We start from the raw sequence: 5596 nt of genomic DNA, 5'->3' as shown, positions 1-5596 counted from the left end.
CATGCCCCTGACTGGAATTGAACCCAGGACCCCTCAGTCCACAAGCCGACACTCTATCTACTGAGCCAAACCAATCAGGGCAACAAAATATATTTTTTAAAAAATTAAGAAAAATTAAAATTCTTTTTGGTCTGATGAATATGAATGAAACCTGTTGTACTTTGCATTTCTTTTATTAGTAGAGAAATTAAGTGTCTTTTCTTGTGTTTATTGGTCACTTAAGCTTTTGGTTTTATGAATTGTTTGTTCGTATCTTTTACCTATTTTTATTGCTATTTTTTATTTTCTTATTGTGTTATAGGGGTTCTTTATTCTAAATATTAACTCCTTGTCAGTTATATTTATTGTAGTTATATTCTCCTATCCTATAACTTGTTTTTCACTTTATTTAAGGTGTCTTGTTTTATAGAAGTTAATAAGTTATAATAACATCAAAATAATTGGTCGTCTTCTTTAAGGTTTAGGTCCAGTATCATAAAAAATATTTTTCCAATATTTTTTTCTAAAAATGTTAAAATTTTGCTTTTTGCATTTAGTTCTTTGACCTATCTGAATCTTTCCTTTTATACATGATGAGCACCAGCCTATTCTGCACATTGCCTGTAGCGTTTAAAATAAGGATCTATAATTTTTCAATTATGAGTTATTAATCATTCTAATATTTTTAATATTCCATTTTTTGCTACAAAATTTATAATGCCACCTTGATCATATTTGTATGTATCTGTGCCTAGCTCTCTATTTTGGTTTACTGGCAGGCTTGCTCATCCTGTTCTATTATCATGGTGCTTTATAGATCTCTTTATTATAAATTTTGTGTGTTCTTACATCCCCATGATTTATTTATTTTATAACTGGAAGTTTGTACCTTTTGATCCCCTTCCCCATTCAGTCTGTTCTCTGGACCTATGAGCTTTTTTTTTTTTAGATTTCACATTTAAATGAGCTCTTTTTCGCTCCTGTTATCTGGGAGAATAAGTCCCTCTATCTTGTTTTTCTTTATAATTATCATGACTATTCTTGTTCCTTTAATCTTCATGTGAAGTATAGTTTCTACAGAGCAAGTGTGTTGGGATTTGGTGTGGAATTTCATTGAATTTTTAGATTAATTGTGCCTTTTTAAATTTTTTTATTGATTAAGCTATTACATGTGTCCTTATCCCCACGTTACCCCCTATCCCCCTAACTCATGCCCTCACCCCCCTGTTGTCCGTGTCCATTGGTTAGGCCTATCTCTTTTTAACTTTTAATATTGAAGCTTCCCATTCTTAAGAATACTGTATTTTTTATTTAGTTTTATTTTATGTCTTAGAATAAAGTTTAAGAATTTTCTCTGTAAAGATTTTTGAAGTTTGAAGTTTTTTATGTAGATTTTTTTCATTGCTGATAATAGAAACAGTACAATATTGTCTATTTCTTATGGGAAAAAGGCAGGAAAATTGAGAATGAGGACTCAAAGGGCTCTGAAGAATAAGGGAGGAAAAATTTGTAAGAGCCGTCTAGTTATATATTGATTTTTATGAGGGCTTTGTACTGTGTCAATAGTAGCTAAGCTGGAACTACATTCCCCATAATTTCCATCCCTGTGTACTTCTTGGTTAGAATTGTCCACAGACATTTACATAAGTTTTTAAAAAATATCTTTATTAATTTCAGAAAGGAAGGGAAAAGGAGAGAGAGAGATAGAAACATCAATGATGAAAGAGAATCATCAATTGGCTGCATCCTGCACACCCGACACCAGGGATTGAGCCTGCAACCCGGGCATGTGCCCTGACCAGGAATCGAACCATTACCTCCTGGTTCATAGGTCAACGCTCAACCACTGAGCCACGCCAGCCAGGCTACATAAGATTTTAAAGGTAAAAGCGCAGTAGTGGTCAATTTTGTGCTTTGAAGCTCAGTGTTGGCAGATGGAGCTCACATTTTCCAGGTGTCCACGGGCTCATTTTTTTGGTTTGGAACAGAAGGCATTTCCCACTGTATTTCCTCCTTCATCTTCTCCACACCCTGGGCCAGGTGCACTTACACTGCAGAGTGGGCAGCACCAGCTATTCTGCACATTGTCTGCAGGGTTAGAATAGAATGAGTGATAAAGACACACAGTTCCAGTGTGTCTCAGGGGGTTCACTTAGTCCTTTGTCTCTCCCACATCATGTCTATCTTCCCGTTCTGACAGTTGGCCTGGCTGACTTCAGGCCCAGCACAGCATGCAGAAGTAACAGACTAATATATAGATGGCTTAAATAGCTCCCATGATTACAAAGACCTAATCCCTATAATAAAGCCTTAGTCTAGATCACTCCGAGTGGTCTGCTTCCTTAATCTAATCCTAACTGATATAATTCCCATTTCCCTAAAGGTCCCAGAGGGAATACCAAGAAGATAGAATAAAGAATATGATTAATTGCATTTGGCCTCAGGGGAAATGGTAGAGTATCTCAGAGAATTCAGGTACGGGATATATAGTTCTTTCAGTCAAATACATAAAGATTGAGGCTGTGGAAACAATGGCTCATGTCAATGGAAAGTAGTCTGAGATGAAATTTCACAGAGCAGCACAGATCCACAATCAATGAGCAGGAGGAAAATTTGGGAATGCAGAATGCAGAGTTTATTTAGTAATTAATTCTGTTGTTTTTTTATTGTTGGTGATTTATTTTAGAAGCACCTTAGTATAATGCTTGGCACAGCGTGCACTTGACATTTGTTACTCGACATTTATTTGTGGAATGAATAAAAATTAGACTGTCTATTCTGGAGAATATTGTGAGGCTCACCTTTGCTAAAATACCATTAATTAGACCAAACAGAAATATTATTGCCTTGTCTTTGAGAGAGAAAATGGATTTTTAAAGAGACAGTACAATATTGTCTATTTTTTATGGGAAAATATGGATTGGATGATAGAATCCCTGAACTCTGGAACAGGAAATAAGTGTAGGATAGCCCTCTCATATTCTAAATGAGTTTAAGATTAGTTAATTGACTTGACAAGGTCAGGGCAAAGCTTGAGTCAGAATCATGTTCATAGGAATCTCAGTACATTCTTCTATTTACACATCACAATCTCTTCCCTGCAGGACAGTTGGATGAATTTATTTATTGGTGATTGAAAAGTTAAACCCAGATACTGATCAGATCAATTTCAACTTGGAGACAGATCTCTAAAGGACCAGGCTTTACTTTAGTCAATATTTCCTTCAACAAAGTGGATAAAGATCTATAAGAAATACCTATGAAACTTTCAGATGATATAAACTGTAGTAGCTATAACCTCCTATACTGACCTAAAAAGAGTTAGGATTCCAAATCTAATTAAGAGACTATAATTTTAAGCTAAAACACAAAAATTTATGGGGGTAATTAGAAAGCATATACATTAAAATGTATAATAAGTATAGGACGGGGAAAACTTGGTTTGGTAGCAGTTCGTGAGAAAAAGGCCTGGAAATTTATAGGAGCCAATGAGTAATGCAAAAGAACTTAAAAAGAAATCTATACATATAAAAGCCCAGCGACTGGAACGGCAGAATGACCAGAACCACCAGTGGCTATGATGTGCACTATGGCAGCCAACCAGCCTGATCCAGGCCCCGATCAGCCTCCTGCCCCCTGGCCCAGCCCCTGATCAGACCCCAACACCCCGATCAGGGATGGGGCTGGCTGGCCAACGGCCTGTGGCTCCTCCCTCCCCCGAACCTCCCGCCGGCCCGGCCTGATAGGCTCCCATCAGAGCAGCTGCCAGAACCCCACCCATGCACGAATTTGTGCACCGGGCTTCCAGTGTTTAGTCTTTGGAGGCAAGAAGATAGAAGAGGCAAGATGGGTTGAGGACATAGATATGGCTACAATTTGAAGAAAGCCACGAGACAAAGCTTTAAGCTGTGCAATTTAAATCTTTTCCTAGAAATCAAAAGAAGCTAATGCATAGCTTGAGAGTGTCCCTACTAAACTGGACCTTGCTTCCTTCCTGCTGTTCCACCTCATCATATACCTGGAGCATTCTGCTCGCATGTTTGCAGTGTCCGCAGAGCACCTTTCCTCTCTGCTCACCTTACTTCTATCTTTTAAAAAATATACATATTTTATTGATTTTTTACAGAGAGGAAGGGAGAGGGATAGAGAGTTAGAAACATCGATGAGATAGAAACATCAATCAGCTGCCTCCTGCATACCCCCTACTGGGGTGTGCCCGCAACCAAGGTACATGCCCCTGACTGGAATTGAACCTGGGGCCCTTCAGTCCGCAGACTGACGCTCTATCCACTGAGCCAAACCGGTTAAGGCTTAATTCTATCTTTTGTTAAAACCTAGCTCCAGTCCCATCCATTTCTCAGCCAGTTCCCCTGTGAACTTCTTTAGCATTTATTTAACTCGAATCCTATATTATCTTTTAGTTTGTTACTTTTCTTATTTTTTAATTAATTTTAGAGAGGAAGGGAGAGGGAGAGAGAGATAGAAACATCAATGATGAGAGATCAATCATTGATCAGCTGCTTCCTGCACAGCCCCTACTGGGGATTAAGTCTGCAACCCAGGCAAGTGCCCTTGACCAGAATCGAGCCTGGGACCCTTCAGTCCGCCGACCTGATGCTTTATCCACTGAGCCAAACTGTCTAGGGCTAGTTTGTTACTTTTATATAATGATTATTAAATTGGTGATATTGGTGGCAACAGTGATAAATGGCATTGGCGATATATAAGAATTAAGTAAGAATAAAAAACTTTGAGCTGAGGGACTCATTTCTAAGAACATATAAATGTTAACTGTAAAAGCTAAAGAATGAAGTCGTTTGGAAAAAACACTATCCTATTATTGCTTGGAAATTTGGTTTAAATAAAAACATCTATAGAGCCGAAACCGGTTTGGCTCAGTGGATAGAGCGTCAGCCTGCGGACTGAAAGGTCCCAGGTTCGATTCCGGTCAAGGGCATGTGCCTGGGTTGCGGGCACATCCCCAGTAGGAGATGTGCAAGAGGCAGCTGATCGATGTTTCTCTCTCATCGATGTTTCTAACTCTCTATCTCTCTCCCTTCCTCTCTGTGAAAAATCAATAAAATATATTTAAAAAAAACATCTATAGAGCCTAAAATTATAGCCTCTTAATTATCTTAGAGCAAAAGGGGCAACATATAAAAATCCGAGTCCCAGGGTACTAAATGACTTTGCCCATGGTTACAAATGAGAGTGAAATTTGATTCCCAGTGTACTGGGTCCTACACTGTCTATCAGATACGGCTCTTTGGAGTTTAAGTTGTAAGAAACAACTTAAGTCTGTCTGGTGTAGCTCAGTGATTGAGCATTGACCTACCAACCAGGAAATCATGATTTGATTCCCCATCAGAGCACATGCCTGGGTTGCAGGCTCCATCCTCAGTAGTGGGTATGCAGGAGGCGGTCAATGATTCTCTCGCAGCATTGATGCTTCTTCCCTCTCTTCCTCTCTCTGAAATCAATAAAACATATTTAAAAAATAACAACAACAATAACAAAAAACAACAAACAACTCTGGCTGATTTAAACAAATGGAATATTGTTTGCTCAACACATCTACTTAATGTCTATTCACCAAGTGCTCATTATGTGGAGATAT

The sequence above is a fragment of the Myotis davidii genome, unplaced genomic scaffold, assembly GCF_000327345.1.
Source record: "Myotis davidii unplaced genomic scaffold, ASM32734v1 scaffold246, whole genome shotgun sequence".
NCBI classification, from domain to species: domain Eukaryota; kingdom Metazoa; phylum Chordata; class Mammalia; order Chiroptera; family Vespertilionidae; genus Myotis; species Myotis davidii.
This window is presented reverse-complemented; position numbering follows the sequence as displayed.